This window comes from Eumetopias jubatus, unplaced genomic scaffold, assembly GCF_037043125.1.
Source record: "Eumetopias jubatus isolate StellerSeaLion01/CBP00866 unplaced genomic scaffold, mEumJub1_p1.0 scaffold_9, whole genome shotgun sequence".
Taxonomy (NCBI): Eukaryota; Metazoa; Chordata; class Mammalia; order Carnivora; family Otariidae; genus Eumetopias; species Eumetopias jubatus.
The window spans coordinates 59,658,811-59,683,174 of NW_028274815.1; the positions used below are offsets into that span (position 1 = coordinate 59,658,811).

The 24,364-nt window shown below is 45.7% G+C and overlaps 2 protein-coding genes across 3 annotated transcripts in view; both read right to left on the reverse strand.

The window, feature by feature from the left end:
• Nucleotides 1-24,140, reverse strand: part of EHBP1 (EH domain binding protein 1) — a 709,442-nt gene extending 685,302 nt beyond the window's left edge. The window contains exon 1 of the mRNA XM_088026509.1: nucleotides 24,075-24,140. The gene's annotated coding sequence lies outside the window, so the exon portion shown is untranslated. The remainder of the gene's footprint in view (nucleotides 1-24,074) is intronic.
• Nucleotides 1-24,163, reverse strand: part of B3GNT2 (UDP-GlcNAc:betaGal beta-1,3-N-acetylglucosaminyltransferase 2) — a 28,043-nt gene extending 3,880 nt beyond the window's left edge. Inside the window, exon 1 of one of the 2 annotated variants that reach the window (XM_028089688.2) lies at nucleotides 24,075-24,163. The gene's annotated coding sequence lies outside the window, so the exon portion shown is untranslated. Of the gene's footprint in view, nucleotides 1-4,706; nucleotides 4,831-24,074 lie in introns of those variants that run through there. The other variant, XM_028089689.1, reaches the window with a different exon arrangement.
• Nucleotides 24,164-24,364: the final 201 nt, after the last annotated feature.

A 24,364-nucleotide genomic window follows, 5' to 3' on the forward strand; every position in this document is an offset into this window, starting at 1 on the left:
ACTATGTATGTCTTGGCCTGGACGAGGGTTTCATGGATGTATACATTTGTCAAAACTCAAACTGCATACTGAAGAGCTCTGCTGTTTATAGCAAAATGAAAAAGGAAAATGAAAATGACATTTTCGTGAAATATCAAAGGCCAAGAATAGATTTCAGGCTGTGGGCAACAGCAGAAAAGAAGAAAGAGTAATAAAATAGTTTGCTGGATATAACTCCAGAGTTCTAGCACTACTGAGATAGATGACCGACCACAAGAACAACCATTTCGATAAGCTCAACATTTAAAGACAGCCATAAAAAAAATAATAATAAACAAATAAATAAAAGATAAGCCATTAGGCAATACACTGTAAGGAATTTTCTTATCAGGCTAATTCTACAACTGAGAATCTATTATTTAGAATTCCTAAGAACGATTGCATTCCAGGCACGGTGTAGTATCCTCTTTGATATGGTGAATCTATGAAGTAGGTGCTGTTACTTTTATTCCCATTTTATACCTGAGGAAAAAGTTTTAAAGAAGTCGCTGTTAAAGGGCAGTGCTGGGTTCCAAGGCCACCAAGTCAATGAGGTTCCAAGGCCACCAAGTCAAATGGTAGCCACTCTCCTCCGACCTCTAGAAAGAAACAAAGCTGGGTGCCCATTTTAATCAAGGGTAGTGTTTATTATTATTTTTTAATATAAGAGGATTTTTAGGTTTACTGGGTTCTAACAACTAGTCCCAAGGTAGAAATGTTTGTCATGCTGAGAATGCTGCTAAGTTATCACATGCTGGACAGCCCAGATTAGATGGGTTGGAATTCACAAGTTCTTCTGTGTCTCTTAAAATCTGTCTAGTAGATCCCTATCTAGTTGCTTGTGTTTACCACTGCTAAATAGCTTTGGTTATAGACACAGCAGTAAAAGATGTTTAAAACAACAACAACAACAACCGGGGCACCTGGGTGGCTCAGTAGTTAAGCATCTGCCTTCAGCTCAGGTCATGATCCCGGGGTCCTAGGATCGAGTCCCGCATCGGGCTCCCTGCTCAGCTGGAAGCCTGCTTCTCCCTCTTCCACTCCCCCTGCTTGTGTTCCCTCTCTCGCTGTGTCTCTGTCAAATAAATAAATAAAATCTTAAAAAAAAAAAAATCCCCTATCCCATACCCCCACACCCCTAAAGCTTTTGCATATCTAGAAAAGAAGGTAGATGACAATGTGGGAGCCCTCAGCTCACCCAGTAAGCAGCTCCCCCATCGCCACCCCCATTTCTCCCCTCACTTCTCAACCACTACCAACCTCCACCCCTCAAGAATCCCACCACTTAGCCACCAAGGGCCATTTTAAAAAATATTTTTTTTATTTATTTATTTAGAGAGTGAACAAGCAGGGGCGGGGGGGGGGTCTGGACGGAGAGAATCCCAAACAGACTCCCAAGGCAGGGCTCGATCTCATGCCCCCGAGATCATGACCTGAGCCAAAATCAAGAGTCGGACACTTAGGGGCACATGGGTAGCTCAGGATTAAGCGTCTGCCTTCGGCTCAGGTCATGATCCCAGGGTCCTGGGATCGTGCCCCGCATTGGGCTCCTACTCAGTGGGAAGCCTGCTTCTCCTTCTCCCACTCCCCCTGCTTGTGTTCCCTCTCTCGCTGTCTCTCTCTGTCAAATAAATAAATAAATAAATCTTAAAAAAAAAAAAAAAAAGAGTTGGCCGCTTAACTGACTAAGCCACCCAGGCACCCCAAGAAAGGGCCTTCTTAAACTTCCTCCAGAGAAGGCAGTTTAAAAAAACCACAAGACATTTCTTACTCCTTGATTCCAGTTTGAAAGGTCCCCAAGGCACACACAACCTGAATAATTCAAACACCCACACCCAAGTCTAGAGTGCATACCCTCCTTAGGTCAGCTCCTTTCAAATGAGCTTTTGGGCAAATCTAAGGAGCAAACTGAAGGTCTCAGTCCAAGACACCTTTGGCAACTTAAACCTCTTTGCTCTGGGCCTTACTTATAAGGAGAGGAGAACTCAAATGGACACTCAGAATGTACCTGCATGGGGTACCTCATGCAGGTAAAGAAATAGCCATCTTTTAAGAAAATAAATCATAATTTTAAGGGTTTTTTTTTGTTTTTTGGGGGGTATTTTTTTGGTTTCTAGATGAGACAAAATGGTTTTCAAAAACAAGTGATTCTCTCTAAATTGGGATAACTCTCCTAAAGCTACAGTAGCACTTGGCCCCATATCTCTGATGTCTACATCTTGGGTGCTTCACATAAACAGCCTGAAGGAAGGGCAATAAGGAAAAGAATGAGGGTGAATGGAGAAAGCCTACAATGAGGAAAAAGATTTGGAAGGTACTCAGGAAAAAACAGCACACACTGTGAACAGCCAGCTACTAAAATTTTCAACTCAGAAAAGGAATATGGGTATCAGTAGACTACTTCTGAAAGTTCTAGAGTAAGAGAGATCAGCTTAAGGAAGAAAAAAGGGAAGCACAGAACTCTACATAGCAGGTTGTGAACCTGTGAGTTAATTTTCCTAAGTAAAGATTCCGGGAGAATAATATGTGAGATGACTGTAGATAAATGAGCTGGTTGTACATCCAGGTTATGGGGCAGGGCTATGGCTATTTGGAACCCGGCCATAACTGTCTGAGTGATAGTCTGAAGTTTCTGTCATGGAAAGCACCGTTCCTTCTTTTGGGAATACTCTGAGAAATACATTAGGCTTGCCAACCGTGGCCAAGATTTCCAACTTCATCCACTGCAATTCAAGCTTTTATTTCCATGACCAAGACCCAGCCAGGACTTCCATCACCTTGGCCAAGACAGGGCTCTGTGGCTCTCAAAGGGATACCATCCCCACCTTCTATCTGCTCAAGGATTCCAGACCGCAGAGTGTTTTCTTGTGCAATTCTCATTTGCACCCTCTAAGGGAAGCTGAAAGGAGAGCCCCTTAACAGTGAGAAAAGTAGGGGCCCACAGACAGTTAACTGAGCTGCCTAAATGTTACACAGGAGTTAAGTGACAAGGGTGACATGATGCAGCTTTCTGGTTACCAACCCAGGGCTCTCTGGATCTCCTTTTTCTACAAGGCACGGCCACATTCTTGTAACCTGACCCAGGTAGATCAACAGCTAAGTCTCAAGGGCTGGCTCAAGACTAAAAAAAAAAAACCCAAAGCACAGGAAAACTATTTGTTAGTTCGAATGTACCCCAGGTACATTTGATCATTACCAAGACTCTCCCAAGAATGGGAAATGGGAGTGCCTAGAAGCTCCCAGCCCCCCTTCTGAGAATGGGCCAGCCCTCCCAGGTCCAAATTCCCAAACATGCAGCTCAGGCTAACTCTTAGCACTACTTGCTAAGGGGCATTTCTTCCAACTTGAGAAGGAAGGATGGGAAAACCAAGATTCTCAATTATACATTTCCATCAAGTTGAAATGCCCTCTTTCATTCGTGACCTGGGCACGGTTCCTCGCGTGAGAACTCTTAAAACAAACCAAAGTTCATGGAAAGGAGGATAAAACAGTGACCCCCATAAAAATATCTGTGGGAAAAAGCTCTCTGAATATCTGACTAAATAGTCCCATTGCAGACATAAAACCAATACGTGTCCTTTTCTGAGCAGGAAGTTACATTGCTTAAAAAGAATTTGAGTAAGAAAACTTACCCCAAAGCTGGGGAAGATGTTATACAACCCTTACTGTGAAACACAGAATTTTTATGGTGAGTAACAGAAATAAGAGAAAATCCCATATTGCAAACAAAGAATAACCTTAGCTTTTCACCTTGTGCCTGGGAGGAAAGCCTCCCCCCAATAAGGTCTGAACAGTTTTGAAATTTCTAAAACACTTCAGTTGGTTCTGTTTAATGGAAAAGAACTTCCTTATTTTGCAGTTAAAATATTTAGAAAAGCAAGGTAGAAACAGGAAAAATTCACTTGTTAGCTGAAAATGGATTACAAAACAGCACAGATATTATGCTTAAACTATGTGAAAATTCAGATAAAATAACCACACAAAACCCAAACTGGTTTAATCGGGGTGGTAGGATTGTAGGTTATTTGAACATTCTTTAATGCTGCCACACCATGTCCATCTTTGAACAGCCTCTACCGCACACATCTAGCCCTGGGGTTGGGGTGGGTAGTATAGCACACACACAATTCCTAATGCTGGGCCCCCATTTTTATGAAGCTAGCTGAGTTATGGCCTCAGTCCCACAGTCACCCCCACAGGGTTCAGCACAGGCTCTGTGACAATGTCCATCCCCAGCCCATCTGACAGCTTTCCTTGGGCCTGTGCTCTTTATCTGAAGCCAGCTATTAGGAAGGACTACGAACACACACATGCCCTATTTTAGTAAATACTTAGGTACCTGCCAGGCACCAGCAATCCCGTGAGGTAGGTACTCTCAGAGAGGTGATTTAACCTGCCCAAGGTCACACAGTTGGTAAATGGCGGAGCCAGGATTCAAACCCAAGCAGTTTTAAACCCTGATACAAGTGAACGCTGCCACACAGGGTTATGACTAATGGGACATTAGTCTTATTTTCCATGGCTAATTTCCTTAAAAATTATTAAATATTTTAAAGCTTTACATTTATACATTCGAACTTACAAAACTACCATGAGTCAAAGCCAGATATGGGAGGCAGGGTGGTAAATAAGTAAACTTCATTAATGATTACTGTATAAGCAAAATTCTGGGCAAAACCTTCACATACCTCATTTCATTTCCCAGTATGCAGTCCATGCAATCCCAGTATTTCATTCAGGGACACTAGAGTGGGAACCATGGAAGGAGATGATCCTAAAAGGTTTCCTCCAGTTCTGAACGCCCTAGAAACACTGAAACAAAGTGCTGGCCAGAAAACATTTTAATGTGGCCATCAACAGCCAGAAGGACTCATTCTCAAAACTCCAACACACACACACACACACACACACACACACACACACACACACACACACACACACACACACACACACACACACACACACACACACACACACACACACACACACACACACACACACACCCCCCCCCCCCCCCAAGGTTAAAAAGAAAGGCAAGACCTTCTGGTAACCATTATGTAAAATAAGCAGCCACCCCTGTCCAGTCAGGCTAAGGCAAGGAGGCTTGAAATCCAAGCTCTTGACTCAACCACAGTATGGGTTAGCAGCCTTCGTGTCCAGTAGCCCCTGCTTCCTGCTCACTCTCCCGCACAAAGCAGACACACAAACCCTCAAGGGGCAGAGAGCCCAAGTCCACTGCCATATCACGAGGACAGATGTACGTACACGTTTTGGAGGACTGGCAGATCATTCTGCCGGCCCGCTGCTCTCCCCCACCCTCCAGGAGCCTGGCGAGAGTGGCTCTCCTAAAAGCCTTACCTCCCAGGCTGTTCCCATCTGTTGCCTGGTCCCTGCCAGCCCTTTTCAGGCTCTGCTCTGATAAATAGAGACAGGGACAGTTTGCAGCTAAGTGGTTCTGGGGGAGAGAACTCATGCAGACAGTGGGGTGATCAGGGTGTGAGGGAAGCAGCTCAGTGGGAACAGAAGAGCTGGGCTATACCTAGAACCTGTTCCTTAATAGGAACAAGAAGCCCAGCCTGGGTTCTTGCCAGGGCTGGGGCAGGGAGGTCCAAGACTTCCCCCATAACCTCACCTAGAAGCTGGCGCAGAGGGAACACGCATGTGTCTCTGACGTTGCTTTCCCATCTCTAAGTCACGGAACAACTACCAGCTACATGCAAGGGATCTGGTTCATAGTCATTAGTATGAGTATTAGTACTTCATGTTTGAAATTAAAAGGGAAAAGAACATATAATGAATCTGCTCACGCATACATCCCCACAGGCAACATTATACATGAAAGTGGTAGGACATGTTCTCGTCCCCAACTGATTACAGTTCCCCAAAGCCCAGCACGGCTGATGTCCTCAAGTGGTATTTATCATTTAAGATAAAATTATCACTAAGTTCATTCTTCAAATAAACATGTACAGAACTTTCAGAAATGGGGAAAGAAGAAAACTTAACAAATGATGACAGGGAATTAATCCTTCCAGAGGCCATCTTGACCCTGCCTTTAGTAAAACTGACAACAGTTTTAGATGTTCAGTGTAAAAGATCATGTAGCTATAAAACAAGGCTGGTAGATATTTGAGGATAGAAATGTCCCAGATCCATTTTCACTTTGAAGGTCAGCCTGGCATCTGGAGTCAGCCCAGAATTAAATTCTGGTTACGCTACCTACTAGCTGTGTGACCTTGGGCAAGTTACTTGACTTCCCTGAGTCTGTTTCCTCATTTGTAAAATGGGGAAGCTATAACTTACCATTCTAGTCTGTTGTCTACCACTCCATGGGCATTCAATAGTGCTCCTTCAAGGGTTCTGATTCCTCCAACACCAAGCACATTTCTCAAGTTTTGCCGTTCATTGCCCCTTTTATAAATTCTCCCTCTCTAGAAACCCATCTATCCACTACCTTAAACATCACCTCCAAAAGGAAGACCACAGGTCGGCCCAGTTAACTCCAGATATTAGCTTCTAAATGCTTTGTAGGGTCCCTCTTCCCAGGTCCCCTATTTGTAATGGGTCGATTTCACAGGCACCTGGAGGTACACCCCACAATTCCTTTGAACTGCTGCTCCTTCATGCTGTCCCCGTCCAACCAGGAGCTGAGGCCCGTGTTCCCACATGACTTGCACCTCCTCGTCACCTCTCCTCTATTCTGTGCAGGCTCTAACACTGGCTGCCGCAGACAGCCTACTGCCTTACTGTCCAACATGTTCCCAGATACACCCTCCCCACCAGCTACCCTGTACATGCACACTCTCCCTGCTCATGCTGTTCCCTGGTTTGGTCAAACCACCACCAGCAAGCTACAGCTCCCTCAAAGAGTTAACTACCTGTGTTGTCTTCTAAAACTCCTCTCCTCTCCATTCCCAGGGCTAGAGCTCAGGGCCTCAGGGCCTCTTCCCCTCTTCTACAAGACCTCCCGTGAAGGGATATGCCCCAGCCCAAACACCAGCCTCAGTGCTCTCACTCACATGGCCTTCTGGTCCCAGCCAGGGCACTTCCTAATGATTCCGACTTCCCTCCACCGTCTTCAGCCAACATCCCCCATCTGCACACCATCCACACTTGAACATTAAAACACAGCAAACACATTTCTCTTCCAGAAAAATCTCAGCTTCGCTCTGCCATCTACAGAGTGCCCTCCTTTTGCAAAGGCCTTTCTGAAGAGCTTCTCTTCCTTCCAAATAAATTAGTTCCAGTGTCACCTCCTGGCTGGAGCACCCACCTCCCAGGAGTTAGGGCATCCTCTCCTGATTATGTTGGCCTACACCTGGGCATATTCCATAACAAGGTCTTCCCACGATACCACCATTAGCCCAGCCCCACCACGTGGCACCTGAGAGTCATTCCACATTTGCTAAATGGACAGATATTTTGGTCATCTGGCCAAGTTCATTGAATATAGTGAGACAGTCAGTAGAAACTGGATTAAACATATACACCTTTTCTCCAAAGAGGTAACACTGGAAAATCACTTACTTAGTGCTCATAAATGACACGCACATGTATTTATATAAACCTCTTTTCAAAAAAGTACTAAAGTACAATAGAAAAAAACTTGAAGGATTTTTTCTAGAGTTAAGAGAGAGATGAATTGCAGGAGTAATGAGTCTGTATTAAATCTAGGAGTTCGGGGACAAAATCGGAAGAGTTAAACGGGGATGGACACTATGGCCCAGCCCCTCATTTCCCACAGTCAGCCCCAGGCCCACCAATGCATGGGGAATGACCCTGTGCAGGGTGGGGGAGGGAGGTGGAAACGCATGTGCGTGGGATTCAGGTGAGGGCTCCGTCCCTCCCCCTGCAGCAGACCCTTCTCTGTCCCGTCCCCAAACAGGGGAGCCTCCACACCTCCTTCCTGGCGAGGGGAGGACCTTGAGCAATCGTTACCCCCATCACGGCGCTGACAGTAGAGGCCTAGGGCGAGCATGCCTCAAGGAAGGAAGGCTCTTGGTACAGACTTAAAATTTGAGGGGCACCCACTTCCCTAGGTGGGAAATCATCTTAGAAAAGAAATGCTGAAAGGCAGGCAGTTGCTTCCTGTGGAGGCCTTTTTTTGAGAGAGAGACAGAGAGAAAGAAAGAGAAAATCTTAAGCAGGCTCTTCGCCCAGCGCAGAGCCCTATGCGGGGCTCAATCTCATGACCCTGAGGTTGTGACCTGAGCCAAAATCAAGAGTTGGATGCTTAACTGACCGAGCCACCCAGGCGCCCCATCCCTGTGGAGCTTAATGTGTGCTGGAAGCCGTTGTCAGGAGCTGTACATGGCTATGCCTTGGTAAGTTTCCACTCCAAGCCCCAGGACCTATCTACAAACAGTGCAGTCTGGCAGGCTCTCAACAGGCCCTGAGAGAAATCCCCAGATTTCTCTCCGATCCATCCTTCTGTTTGCTTAGTTGGGTTACACGGGATGCATGTCAGTCTGGGTCTGAGCAGGAGGCAGAAACCACACAAGTTTAAGCACAAGTTTCAGAATCTGGTAACTGAGTAAGTATTAAGATGGAATAGAATTCTAAAGAGTAGGCTTCGGCAGATGAAAAGTACCGGGAAAAGGACAAACGTGGAACAGAGGTTCAGAGCTTATTTGAGAAGATATGGATGGCAGAAAAGTTCCCGGGTTCCCAGGCCAAAGATGGTCCAGTGCCCAGGAAAGCAGGAACAACCCTCTGGGGTGCAGGAACAAACCCTGGAACACACAGGGTCCCCATCAGGAGAATGAGAGAAAACAAGCCTTGGGGGGCATGCAGAGAGAACAAGGGTGCAGAGGGCGTCACCACGCACAGTGAATCCAGAGTGCTGCAGGAACCAGGAAGTGGGGAGACTCCCTTCTACGGCAGGTTAGCATGTCAACATATGGCTTAGACGAGAGCAGCTCATGGCCACAGCCTGGGACAAAGACCAGGTGGCCAGGATCATGAAGCTCCAGTATGAACACACGTGGGGCTAACGAGGGGGGAGGGACAGGGAAGCAGTGACCTGGGGTGAGCCCAGTCTCCCCCATCCTACCACTGTTGCCAGAGCTGGAAAAAGCCATGCCCTGTAGGCCCCTAGGCGTGCAAAACAGCAGGTTCTACAGAAGCCTGGTTCTAGACCCTGGGAACCAGGAAGGAAAATCCCATGCTTCTGCAACATCCTCTTCAGAGCCTCAACTTACAGAAGGCAAAGGTAAAATATCTGAAGGCCCTGATCCATTTTCACATATCAGCAACACAGGGTGAATCTGGAGCTGGCACAAGTTCTCTGTCTCTCAGTCACCGACCCAAATTCGTCTCCAAGCATACTTTTATCTGAGTGTGAAGTTAGGAGGAAAGGTTTATCATAAAACATGGGTCTGATACGGTGAATCAGCAGATAGGCAACACATAGGTGACCATCCATGAGTGGACAGCAGAAGTCAAGGCAGGGCCTGAGTGAGGCACAGGGCATCTGCAGGCAGAGGTAACACAGCCAGTCTGTGGGCTCGGAGACCACACTGGGAAGAGGAGGTAAGTGCTGGTGGGCCCAGGGCCTCTCCCCAGAAGAGGACCCATAGCTGTGCCTCACTTACAAGTGCAACCACTGGAGAGGTTGCCGGAATGTGTTCTCCTTCTTTCACAGGCCCTCTATTTAAAAAAAATAAAGAAAAGAAAATGCACTAAATCACACAGGAATATGAAATAAGGGAAAATGAAGAACTCCAAATTGATGTCCACGTTGAGAAACAAAACAGTTGGCTTCTGCATTCACTGAGATTTTTAGTTTTAGTAGGAGAGGGAGGGGACAGAGGGGGAGAGAATCTTCAGCAGGCTCCACGCACAGCACGGAGCCTGATGCAGGGCTCGATCTCACAATGCTGAGATCATGACCTGAGCCAAAAGCCGAAATTGAGTCGGATGCTTAACGAACTGAGCCACCCAGGTGCCCCACTGAGATTCAATTTCCGTACAGCAGATGCAGTTCACAGAGGAAAGAGCATGATCTGAGAAGTCTGTCACCTATCAGCAGAGCTCTCGTGCATCTCTACTGGAACACAGGAATCTGTTCTGGCTTACCAATCACGACCAGTGAGTTGTCTGTGATTTTCCACATAATCAAAAAACATTGATGAACAACCTCATAAATGCATCTTTTTTGTCTTATTATCTCCTTTGGAAAAACTACAGAGAGAAAGTAAACAATCAAATTATCTCCTCTCCTCCCCTTCCATTCCCCCACCAAAATGAAAGGCCAGACTGGTTTACCTTCACCACACACCCAAGAACACGGAGCTATCGATGAGTTGACCGTGGATGCTGCCTTTTTAATCTTTACAAAGAAAGGACGTCTCCCTGTTTTAATTTACACTGTTCTTTTCACATGCTTCCTTCCTGATTTTCCTACTCCTCATGCCCTTTCCCATTTTTCTATGTCGGTGGTTCTCTTCTCATTTAATCTTTGCAAGCTCAAAAATGTGAAGCAATTAGTCTGAGGTTATGGAGCTAATCCTGGAAGAGCCAGCATTTGGACCCTGGACCCTGACCCAAGACTAAGCTCACTCTTTCTTACCACACAATGTTGGTGCTCAAGAAGATTTCAAGAATCCCCAAATAAAGTTAGGCTTAAAAAAAAAAAAAAAGTAATTTAGTAATGAAAATCTTAATCAGCATGAGAGAAATCCTTTAGATCGCCTGTTGGGAACTGTTCATTGGTTGAAGGTGCCAGAGGTCCTGATCCGGTAAGGCAGGCACCTTCCCAACCAGGGCTGAAGTCCCTGCAGATGTGTGTCAGGTATTTATCCACACTAAAGAACGAGGGGCCAGCAGGGGCTTAAACCGGCCCAGTCACAAACTCATCCAGGCAAACCCTTTTGTGAGAGCTGTTTACACAGAGAAATGCTGCATTCTCATCCCCCTCGCCTCCAGCAGCAGGGCCTAAAGTGAGGGATCCCAGCACGGCCCTGTACCCGGCTACAGGTTAGTGCAGAGCTGGCCCAGAAGTCAGGAGAGGAGAGGATCCCGGCCCATGTCAGAAGAGATGATCAAAGAGTGAGTGTTAGCCACAAACTGTACCATCTCACCCTTTCACTGGTTTTCTCCATCACGAGCACACCCATTCCACACGCACAGATCACAGACCAAGTTTGTTACCACAAAGAAGCCATAAGAATTTCCTCTCCAGGGCCTGAGAGCTCATCTACTCCAATCACCTCAGTTTCAGAAAAGGAAACCAAGGTACCAGGAGGCCCAGAGTCTTAGCTGATGCCCCTCCCACCCCCGCCACCACGGGGAGAATCAGGTGGGTGAGTCCAGCAGTGAGAATTACCGTTAGTGACAAGTCTTTTCCTCACAGTCCGCAGCTTCAGTTCTAGGCCTTCAACATAAATAAGAAAAAGGCAAAGAAGCCAACTGCTCCAGCACTGCTAGAGTGGCACCATCCCCAAACCCCTCTCCCGGATGTGTGTGTATTGCTTCCCCTTTGCTGCTGGAATGCCTAACACACACGTTTATCTGACTTATCCACGCTTGTTGGTAACAAGTCTGACACACCCACAGGATGTGGGGGGCCTCAAGGCCAGGGGCAGGGCCATATCCACATTCATTTCTGTATCTCTTGTGTCTGCCGCTCAGACAGTATATTGATACTTAGTCAATGAATCTGAAGATGAGGAGGACATAAAAGGGGAGGAGCGGTAAAGAAACAAGACTAACTAAAAAAAATTTTTTTTAAAGATTTTATTTATTTGACACAGAGAGATGCAGCGAGAGAGGGAACACAAGCAGGGGGATGGGAGAGGGAGAAGCAGGCTTCCTACCGAGCAGGGAGCCCGATGTGGGGCTCAATCCCAGGATCCTGGGACCATGACCTGAGCCAAAGACAGATGCTTAACGACTGAGCCACCCAGGCGTCCCAGGACTAACTAAAATTTTTATCTTTTTGATCAAGAGTCAACATACTCTAAACAAGTCATTGTTGAATAATTTCACACACAGGCCCTCCATCTCCAGCCCCCCCAGAGTCCCATACCTGGCCCCTGGCTATTTGTGAGATCAGGCCACTCCTCTTCCCAAGGGCTCTAAGCCTTCTCCAATTCCAGGGCTTTCCCCCTCAAGGCCTCACCCCAAGCCATCACGGAAGCATTAAAAGATGTCATTATCTCCATGCAGCACATAACCTAAAAACATCTCAGGAAACAGTCTAATATGATTAAATAAATCTATGTGCTCACTTCGGCAGCACATATACTAAAAATGATTAAATAAATCTATAAGCAAACATAGGCCAAAGGGTTGGAAGGTGATCACAAATTAATAAAAATGCACAAGCATAAATTACAGTACTGGACTAGAAAAGAACCCCATTATATAAACTAAGTTATCAAACTGACCTTGTATAAATGCTTCTGGAAATAAGTAGGCCATCAGCATGGCTTGGCAATCTTGGTATAAAGAGATAGGGAGGGGAGGAGGTAATCTGGTGCCTGCTATGTGGGCTCCTTTTGTCTACAGACACTTATAAAGAAAAGCTGATGAAATCAAGTTAAGAGAGAATATTTTCGTAGAAGTATCGGAAAAGAGATCACTGTCATTTTTACATAGTAAAAATACATGAAAATTTCATTTAATGACTAACTTGTTAACAAAATTAAAAGTTGGCTCTCGTCAAAGTTTTAAAATTGACTTTCAAAATTACGTCATTCCCCCACCACTTAATTCCGTGGGTTGTGATAACTGACCACAAAAAGAAGTAGAACTTTATTTTAAAACAATCACCTTAAGGTTAAGCACCTGGACTGCCAGATCCAATCTTCCATTTTCTCTGGCATAGAGATTTATCTAAGTCACTTCCCACAAGCTCTACAGGCAAATTTTCAAATCAACCACTGCCCTTCCCACTTTTATTAAATTATATTTGGCCACTCTTGACCTTACGAAATGTAGACTTTGAGAGCATGTCCATCAGTTTCCTGCAAAATAAATGTTTCCATCTGTCTTCCTTCTAATATAAAAATATAACCTCCCCAAATCAAGAAAACATTGTTTGAACATGCTGCAAACTGAGATTGCAAATAATGTATCAGACTTCTTTTGTAACTTTAATATTTAAATCAATACCAATGACATTCATTGTGTTTATGTTAAGTAATCTAATAAATTGCCCTGGGAAGTCTCCATTTCTTGGCTGTTAGGATGAAGGTTCCCAGCGACACACTTTCGTAAAGAGCACCTGCCCTTAGTTACAATGAAAGTGACACCAAGGGGCATGAGTACCACGCCCCTGCTTCCAGGACTCCATTCATACCCATTCAGAGTCCCTTAGAGGAGCAGCCCTGAGTTGACTGCCTGACTCACTGTCCTAAAAAAATGAATGAAAATCATAGAAGGTTGTGCAGAATTGGCTTGTGCAGAGATTTAAATCATGTTGTATTAAAATCGAAGGACCCAAGAGACCTAATACCTTGCGGGGAGAGGGGAGACAAGAAACGAAGGAATGGGATAGAGGTACCAGGGACACTCCTTACAACAAGATTAACAAGCGCATACCAGCCCCTACCCATTCACAGAGAGCTTGTCCACGGGCCGGGAAGCATGCCAAGGACCCAACTGGGTACTGAGTCCTGTGAAATGGTTCCTGAGGTATCCTCATTTTACAGATAAGTCAACTGCTTCCAAAACTGGCCCAAGGTTCCCAAGATGGAGAGTGAAGGGAAGGAGAGTGGCAGGAACTGGGAAGCCAGATGGGTTTACATCCCTGTTGCTGCCAAACTTGAAGACAAACATGGAGCTGCACGGTTGGCAGGGTTAGGGTACAGGGGAGGTAGGCACCCCCATCCTCATTAAGCACTCTCACAAAGACCTGATCCTAGATTCAAGTATGCTGCCCTCACAGTCGCCTCTCAGAGAACTCCTAGGGCACCTGCACCCCTTAAGAACAACTCCCGTCCTCCCCTCCCACACCTTTGCACATGCTAGCTTCCCCCAGCCTGAACTGTCCATTCTCCTGCCTCTAAATCCTCACCATTCCTGGAAGACCCAGGTTCAAATGCCACTGCCTCCTCCACGAGGATACCCTCATTCCCTTAGTGCCCTGTACTGAATCTTCCCTCCCAGCACTTGGGATTCCCCCCAAACTGGAACCTCCCAAAAGGAATACCAAGAGCTAGCTACCCAGAACCCAGCTCTCACCCCTAGCAATGCTCCCCAGCCTAAACGGTTCCAGGTGAGCCAATATCCTTCTTTCTCAACCCCAGGGGGAGGCGGGACCAAGGCACACCCCCCAACATGTGCTGTAATCACGAGGTGAAAGCACCCCAGCCACCGCTCCTTACACAGAGGATCCAATTAAACAGGGCTCCCCCTGGGATGCCACCTCTCCTCCAGAGTCAGGGACCATCCTTATCCCAGAGGACCACCTTTCTAGTGACAAGTGACCCTAGGGTGGCAACTTCAGAATGGGGTACCAAACAAGCAAACTGCCCCCCCCCCAGTTCCCTTCTCCTAGACTCCTCTCCCTTTCCTGCCTCTTTTCCCTTCCTCACATGTCAAATTTCAAGAAGTTACTAAAAGAAGCTTAAGGATTGTTTTTTAAAGTTGCTTTTTCAAATATCAAAATAAATCATATAGATTGAAAATACACATCCTCAAAACAGACATTTTGGCCTTTAATCCAAATGTTCTATTAAAAGGGGGCTGTTCAACCAAGACTTACCTCCACATATTTAAAGAGATGAAATGGTAACACTTCTTTCTTTGGCCACCTGCCAAGAAAAATTTATGTTGCCAAAATAAAAGAGATTATGTTTGCTCAATATATGAGCACAAGACAGAGCAGCTTAGAAACGGGGCCTCTTTTACCAAGCAGCTTAAATCATCTAATTTTAAGTATGTCTGTGAATGTTACCTTCACATGTCATAGGCTATCACCTACTTGGAAATATCAGGGACCACAGCAATCGTGTATCACCCAGGGTCCACTCTCTGCTCGCCTCTCCCTCCCCATGGGGGGTCCAAACACTCCCATGGTTTCTACTTCTCCAACTGGTGACCTGGAGGTCCAGCAGGATGTGCCCTCCCGCTCTGGGTGGTGCCCACACAGCCTCCTACTCATGCGTGGGGTACGGACAAAAACAGAGAGGCCATCATGCTGAACCCAGTGACAGCCACCTGCGGCTTCATTCTATCACTCTCTGTATCTGCACTGGTTGGAAAATTTCCATTATAAAGAGGATTTTTTTTTTTTAAAGGATCCATCAGAAACTTAAGGAAAAAAAATTCAAAAGAGAGAAACAGTCAGTTAAAAATAGAAGTATTCATGAGAGATATTTTAAGTTCATTTGAAGAAAATAATTCCTTATGTGGCAAAGAGAAGAAAAATAAAACGGCTGCATCTCATTTACTTTAAGAATAAAAGCTACATAAATTCCTTACAAACAAACGTCAGATTCAGCCATAAAATAATAAATGTAAAATATATTTCGTTAGTTCCAAATGTTAAATATTAAGAAAAGACGGTATTTGTAACAAACCCAATTAGACCCTTGCAAGGCTAAACAACTATATTTGATTCTGAAAACATCACTAGGCTTCCCAATGAATAATCTAGAGCTAGACTTGAAGGTTTTATTTTGTTTTGGTTTGGTTTTTTAACACAATTGTGTTACTCTCTGATCGGGACTCAAAAAAGAAGCACTTCAGAGAAGCATTTGGATATTAAGTGCTTTTCAAAGAAAATAAAAAGCAACATAATTCTGAAGCACAAATTAAAAACCTTAGCAAGTTTATGGTCCATAGAAATAACCTTACTGGAGTGTTAACGCTTTCATATTCATGACTGAACTGGATTTAAACAATCAACACGTGAGGTTAGCTGTGTAGGTTTTTTCCTATTTTGTGGGGGTGGGGGAGGTAAAAGAAGCTAAGTAGGTTGCCATGGTTACAAAGGTTTTTTGTTTTTAAGTCAGCGCTACAACCAAAATCTACTTCAAGTTCTCCACATGGGCCACTACAGTAAGCCACTCCCCAGCCCTCGTAAGATTACCGTGCCCTGTGACAGTGTTTGATGTACCCTACAGAGGGTGGATCTCCATTCTCCTTCACCTTCAAAGCTCTCCCTCCCAGTAGCTCCAGACACAAGCCCCTCTTTCCCTTCTCTGCCAACATCCTGAAAAGGTTCTGCTCCTTGTCATGCCCTGACCCTCCCAATTCCCTCCATCTTCTAGAATCATCATAGTCCTTGGCCTTTCCTGACTTCCCAGGGCACCTAACACCCCAAAATTCACCCCAAATTCAAGACCACCGAACCCAGATTCTCTTTCTTGTTCTCCTGCACCTTGGCAGCTTTGCTCCTGGCCTCATGCCCCCAAATGGGTGCTCTCCACAGTTCTGGGCTCAAGCTTATTGCTGGGTCTTCCGTTGCTCCTATCCCCTGGACCCTCTGAGACACCACTACAGACTCCAATGTCCTAAATGTTAAAAAAATCCCCAATGTACTCTATCTGTAGATCACCCCTTTCATACTTTCCTGTACTGGTTTCCAAATCCCGTCCCACCAACATGAGTCTTTTTATCTCTCACTCTCTTTCAAATAAATCACATATATACACTTTAATCCTGTACCATCCCTGGCCTGGTTTGGGCACTCACTTTTCCTCCAGAAAGATTGATGAAGTGACCGAATTCAGCACGTATCAAGCACCTACTCTAACGGAGCAGTGTTTAAAACAGACAACCAAGAATAAAGTTATGTGGCCAATTATCAGAAGGTTGGTAAGAACTCAGACAAAATACAAAGGACTGTACAGATAAGCGAAAACTCTCTTCTCAAAAAGAAGGTGCAGGAGTGGGGCAGGAAGAGGGAACAGCCAGAGGCAGGAGAGCGCAGAGACCAGTGTGGCTAGAGTCAACGGAACCAAGAGCCTGGGAGGTGACAGAAGAACCCTGGCTTTAGTCTGACAAGAGCAGGAGCCACTGGAGGTGTGTCATTAGAGAAGTGTATAAAGTAATGTCAGTTTTTAAATATTCCTCCACCTTCTTTCAGAGAACAGACCACTGAGGGGCAAATGGGAAAACCATTCCCCATCAGGAGGCTGTAAAATGACGGCCCATGATCACACCTGCCTTGCATCGACCTGTCAGGCTCAAGCTCATCTTCCTAAATGCAAGCCTGACCCTGACCTGTCACCACATTCTCTCTGCAGGAACTTTCCATGGCTCTCACGACCTCCATAACTATCCAGTGCCACTTCTTTGCATGGTCACTAGGGTTGCACCGTGTCCTATTACCCCTTCCTAAACACCCTGACCTCCAAACCCGCAGGATCACCGGCTATTTCCCTGACACACTGCCATAAGCCTGCAATACCTGCCTCTGCCCTCCGAACAGTCATTAATTCATCCATTAAGGCTAAGCCTAAACACCACTTCCTCAGGAAGCCTTTCTTAGCTGCCCCCCAAACTGCACATTGCTTGCACCTCTACAAGAACACTTTTTCATCAGTTCTGGGTTAGAGTGTCCACAGACTGCTAACTCGAGGGCAGAACTGTATCTGACCTACCTAGGAATACACATGGGGCCAAGCACAGTGCTAGGCATACAGTAAGTGCTCAATTAATGCTGGCTAAGTGAACAAAATGCTCATCTGATTATACATCATCTTGAGGTCTCAGGGGGAGGGGGTCCCAAGGACAGGTATTCTCTCTCAGCTACTGTAATCTGGAAGACAGGGGTCCTGATGGGAGTGTTGGGGGACGGCACGCCCAGCACTCCTGACAATGGTACAGCCACAAGGAGGGGCCAGAGTGGGGATGGATTTGAACCTCACACCCTCTCTCAGTCAGATATATCTCTAGACAAGCCATACAACCCATTTTAAATTTGCCCAAAGCATCAGCAATGTGTTTTTCCTAAGCCCATTTTGGAAGCGTACAGATGCAGAGAAAAGAACCTAGAAGGATCCAAACCAAGTTAAGAGTAGTTACAGTGTTAAGAGATGATGAAATTTTCTTTTCCTTTACCTTGCCTTGTTTTTTTCCCCTAAATAAACATCATAAGAAAAAGAAGTCTTTTAGAAAGAATGCCACAGTACCACCCGAGTTATATTTAAAGAGTGGCTCCAAAAATAGAAAGTATCCAAAAAGCCCACCAGAACACTGGGAACATGAGAAACACTGAATATATATACTACTTGCAGAGGAAGATTATAGAAGTTGCAAATGTTTTAAAAGGTTTGTCTGAGCATGCAATGGTCTGAGCCTAACAACTGGCCCTGTGCTTTCACTTCTGAAATAATTATTTCACAAAACATAAAGCAGTAAACATTGTTCTGGATATCCCAGGCACTTACTGTTCCCTCTTATCTAAACTCTTCCATAGATTTCATAATCAAGTGTAAACTGTCACCATTGCACCCTAGCTTATACCATGCAAGTGACAGCAAGTGACTGATCGGCTCTAAATGGGACATTTCAATGACTGTCATTTCATGACTTATAGAGAAAATGTAGATTAAAAATAACAGGAGGGGCACCTGTGTGCTCAGTCCATTAAGCGTCTGACTCTTGATTTCGGCTCAGGTCTTGGGGAGTCTGCTTGAGATTCTCTCTCTTCCCCTCTGTCCCTCCCCCCCACTCGCTCGTTCTCTCTCTTTCCAAAATAAATAAATTTTTAAAAAAATAATAGACAATCAGTTACCAAGACATAATGTCTTATTTAAGCTGAAAGCTACATCAACAAAGTGTTGAATCAACAAAGACTTGGCTTCTAACTTTCAGCAAAAGACCAACATAACTTTTATAGTGAAATAGCATTATTAAAACAAGGAAGATATAATTGCTTTAGTTACCACATTTTTTTTAAAGATTTTATTTATTTATTCATGAGAGACAGAGAGAGAGAGAGGCAGAGGGAGAAGCAGGCTCCCAAGGAGTAGGGAGCCCGATGCGGGACTCGATCCCAGGACCCTGGGATCATGACCTGAGCCGAAGGCAGACGCTTAACCATCTGAGCCACCCAGGCGCCCGTTACCACATTTTTTTAAAGATGTATTTATTTATTCTGAGAGAGAGAGAGAGAGACCTACACACGCATGAGTTGGAGAAGGGGGCAGGGGGAGAGAATCTCAAGCAGACTCCCTGCTGAGTGTGGCTCAATCCCACGGCCCATGAGATCACGACCTGAGCTGAAATCAAGAGCTGGACGCTAAACTAACTGAGCAACCCAGGCGCCCCTTTAGTTATCACCTTTTTAAAGAAATAAAAGGGGGACAAGGAAACCTCATGTCAAGCATGAGGTGCTAGATATTTTAGGTGCATGATCACATTAATTTTCCTAGTAAATCTGAGATAAGAGTTTCATCTCCCCCAACTTCACAAATGAAGAAACTGAGGCTCAGAGAAGTTAAGGAACTTAGTCACAGTAACTACAGTCACACAGTGGCAAAAACCAACTCAAAACCAGGTCTGTTTCACAAAAGACTATACACAGTATGATTCTATAATTCCATTTCTATTAGGTTCAAGAACAGGCAAAACCAATCTATGTGAAAGCAGTCACATCTAAGATGATATGAAAGTTCCCTCTAGAGGGTGGTTACTGACTAGAAATGGCACAGGCACATTTTGGGGTCCTGAAAATGTTTACTTCTTGAGCAGGGTGGTGGATATACATTCAGCAAGTACATACAATATCAGAGCACTTCTCACTTTACTGGATGCTATACCTCAAGTTAAAGAAAAAAAATTCCTCATCTGACTGACTCCAAGTTCATACTCTTAACCACTAAACCACCACTCCGACAGAACCTGGCCACACTCTAGAATTGACTCCCTCGGATAATCATTTTTTTTTTAAAGTATTCTGGTAAGCAACGTACATCCTAATCACATCAGAGTGAAAACACTGGAACAATAAACCTGTTTTTAAATGCCACAGAATGAAAAGTAGAGTATCAATTTCCTGGCTACTGGGAATTTCCCCTCTGTAGCCACATCAGAATACAATTTTAAACCCTGCTCTAAGGGAATGTTCACAGATGCACAGAAAATCATTTGTAGCAAAGTCATCTATAGAAACACCTAAAGCTAAAATTACACAAAATATTTCAAGACATGTTATAACTTTATCAACAATGCTAACTCTCAAAAGAAATTTGAATTTTGGGGGCACCTGGCTGGCTCAGACAGTAGAGCATGAGACTCTTGATCTCAGGATTGTGAGTTCAAGCCCCACGCTGGGCATGGAGCTTACTTAAAAAAAAAAAAAAAAAAAGAGGAAATTTGAATTTTGTTACAAAAATTAAGAAAGGCTAGGAGACAAAGCTGATGGGCAAAGAACATCAAGTTCACAGTAGTGGCAACACACAGTAAGTGCAAAATCTCAGCTCAGAGTTCTAACATATAGAAAACTGGTGCAATGAACTTTTTCCGGCAGTAAAGTAACTACCACAAATGCCCTAATAACAAATTCTCCATCAAGTACAAGTGCTTCCCACTGAAGTTCTGTTCAGACTAGCAAAGCCTCATCACCAGGTGATGATGAAATCATTACATCAATTCTCTTAAAGTCTTATACCACACACATATACCTCTTATTTGAACGGTAATTGCCTCCCCAGAGAGAGGAATTTATTCATCCTACCATTTGGAGAAATCTTTGGCAAGCCACCTAGTTAACAGTTATCCCACCCTGGGGGTGAGTGTGGGGGAGGAGATAGCTGTATCTACACACCTGTTGGCTACATGTGCTGTGGTCCCTCCTGGGTGCTTTTGATTAGGTCAGCCAGGAAAACCAACCTTCAAATTGTCAGAGCCTGGTTTAATTCATGTTTTAACATTCTGTATATACTAAAATTACAAGGCAATTGATTGAAATTTTAGTTCCCTCTGAGCATCTGCATATAAGACCAAAAGGCCTTTATGAGAGTTTTCCAGTATTGGTAAGTTAGTTATACACCACAATTGGGCATGTTGCAATAGATTATATAACAAAGTATTATCCCAGTTGCAAGAATCTTAATGTTTATAAAAGTAACCATTGGCATTTATTAATTGTTAAAGTCTTTAACAAACTGTCCAATAAAACTGTCAAAAAAACTAAGGAAAGTCAAATTTTGTGGCTATTAAACAAGTTAGAAAGAATTAAAAGCACTGACCCAGTATGTTAAGAACACAGTACACTTCAGGCACATTCGCAGCACCAGGTCAGGATCCCTAAATTATGGTTTCAAAAGAAACAGAACAACAACAACAAAAAAACAGGCATTACCAGAAAACATTAAAATTTGAAGTTTCAAAGTTTCTTTAAGAAACAATGGATTCATCTTTTCCCTTATCCTGCATCAGCTGAAAAAGCCTCATGCATTTCTATCCAGAACATCTTAGCTTTGTATCAACAACGCATCATGTAAGGCAGAATGATCCATTTTTTTTTAGATTCCTCATTTCCTAATATAACTCCTTTTTCTCCAATGTACCTCTAAAAAAGGCACACATTTAGAGGCACCTGGGTGGCTCAGTCAGTTAAGCGTCTGCCTTCGGATCAAGTCATGATCCCAGGGTCCTGGGATGCAGTCCCTCCTCCGACCAACCGGCCCACCGCCCGGGGCTGTCAGTCCATCGGTTCACAAACTGGCAGGTTTCCGGCTCAGCTCTCCCTCTCCCTCCCCCTGCTTGTGCTTTCTCTCTCATTCTCTCTCTCTCTCTCTCTCTCTCTCTCTCTCTCTCTCTCTCTCTCGCCAATAAATATATAAAATTTTAAAAATAATAAAAATTAAAAAGGCACATTTGAACAAATTGTATAGTGAAAAATCAACCATGAATTATCAGTTCCACTTTCCTATTTTAGCAAAACTGTAGTGTCTTAGCATTGGAGAAATCTAAATTGTTTTTTTAAACACAGAACTCTTCGAAACTACAAGCCATTACTCAGCTATCCATCAGAAACCCAGAAAAAAAGCATATTATGTTTCTTTTCATCAAAAGGTTACTTCATTTCTTGGATTTTAAAAAACTTTATCTGCATCTGCCAAATTTGGCTGATTTCAGTGTTAGACCAATCTAACTGGTTCCCAGTTACTGTTTTTGGTAAAGGGAAGTTGATGCCTAGAGGAACTTCTATACTGATTACAAAATGACCACCATCCATTAAGTGCTTCTTAATTCCCATGATGCAGAGCCAGGAGTTGGACAAACATTATCCTTTCTGTCGTCAAAAACAATCTTGTAGAGCAGGGGCTGCCATCCCCAAAACCCGTTATGGAAAATAAGGCTGGGATGGTCAACAACCTGCCAGAGGTCACGCGACCGTATGTTGGCAGATTCGAGACCAGTGAACAGTGAGGGTGGGAACTTGAACTTTTATGGGGAATTAGGCCTTTCAACAACACACATGAAATGAAGAGCAGTGAGCCCCTGATGTTGGGAGATGGCCAAGGGGAAAAGCAGTATTTCAAACTGAAAAAGTAATTTCAAACATTAGATCCAAAGATACAGACATTCGTAAAGCTGGGCAGGGGGGAAAGGTTTTCTCATGTAGAGAATTCTATAGGGTTCTGCAATTCCCTGGTCTTAAAATCTAATCTGATTTAAGAGCACAGGACTCTGTAACACTCCCAAATTCCACCAGGCTTAATAACCTCTATTCAAAAGAAAGAGAAGTGAGAACTAGGAAAGTGGGAAGAAGTGACCACCCCAGCCTTTCCTCCCACCGGGGTAAGCTGTCAGATCCTCATGGGCGCGACCAGGAGACAGCTCGGCTCGAGAGCCCTCAGACTGGGCGAGGCTCGGATCCCCCCGCCTTCCTGGCCCCGATCCTGACCCTGTTGACCACCTCCCGAGGCAAAATACACCGGAAAAATGTTATAACAAGTAGACGCCCATATTCACCAACTGGTTTAGCAAACTGCAATCTCCAGCAAGGCTCCAACAAGGGAGGGGCCTCCCTTGGTATAATTGTTCTAAACTATCTTTCCACGAAATTGGGAAGCTTCACGAGGCCGTGGGGGTTGGGGAGCAAAGACAAACATACCATCCCTGAGTTTTTAAGGAGGAGAGGGAGCCTCCTCGCCAATCCAGGCTTATCATGTGTTAATTTCAGGGATAAGCTTTCATGCCCTGACACTTGTAGGGAGATAATGGGTTCTGGGGCTCCTCCGTCCTAAGTGCAAAATACCGTGGCCGAGATATTAAGGTGACTTGATTTTACTACCTCCAGAAGGGTCCGCCTGCCGTTCCCGGGCAGCCTCCAAGATCTCCGCTCGCGGGGTCCCACCGAGCGCCCCCACGCCCACCCTTCCAGAGAGGTGTTTTGCCAAGGCCTGCCTTACGCGCTCCGGGCAGCACCCACCCATCCCCCTCCCCAGGTCTCAGACTAGTAGCCTGGTTAATCATTCAACGCCGGCGGCGTGGAACAATTTTTTAGAGGTCAATGCGAAAGGTTCTCCCTAAGTTTCACAGAAACCAGCCTTTGGGGACCCGGAGGTGGCAGCGGAAGGCAGATGGGGGTGGGGAGCGGCGGCTGGCGGCTCTTTGGCTCGCAAAACACCTGATCTCCCCATGCGGCAACCGAGACCAGCGCAGTGCGAGGGTGGGGTGAGGGGGTGCGAGTGAGAAAATACGCACGGCCCCCTACCCAAAACGCGGTGGAAGCCAAGTGAGGACGCCGGCCCCAGACGCCCCTTCCCAATGCCTGCATCACCCCCGCGCGGGCTCCCCCGGAAGTTGGGGTGCAGCGAGGAGGGGGGATGTCCCAGGGCCCCGTGGGGGTGGGGGTGGAATAGGCAAGAGACTAAAAAGACAGTCCGCTGCTGGTTTCGTTCTCCCCTTCCTCTAGGGTAAGGAAGACGGAGGGAAGGGGGGACGCCTAAATATGCGGCGGGAGCCACCCGGGAACGGTTTCCTCCCGTGGCGCGCCGGTACGAAGCCGGAACCGGCGAGGAACGGGACTGCGAGGGAGAGGAGTCAGTGCGAAGCAACGGGGAGCGGGGAGTAGAGATGGAAAGGCGGTGGAGTGAGCTGGGGGAGACGGGGGGGAGGGGAAGAGGGGCGGGAGGGGGCCCTACCTTGTCCGGGAGCAGCTCCTGCTCAGCGGGGCGGGGGCGGGAGATCCCGGCCGCATCCACGTCCCGGCCGCTCGGCGCGGCTCAGCCCGGCGACTGCCGCCGCTCCCGCTCCATACGTTGCTCCGCGAGGGGCGGCCCGGTGGTGTCGGCGGCGGGGAAGTCACCGGCACCGCTTGTCTCCGGCACTTGTTGCCGCCACCGCCACTGCGCCTCTCACTCCCGGCTCCAGCTCCCCGCGCCGCCGCCGCCTCTGGGCGCCCGGGTCGGGCCCCGCCTTCGCCCCCGCCCGG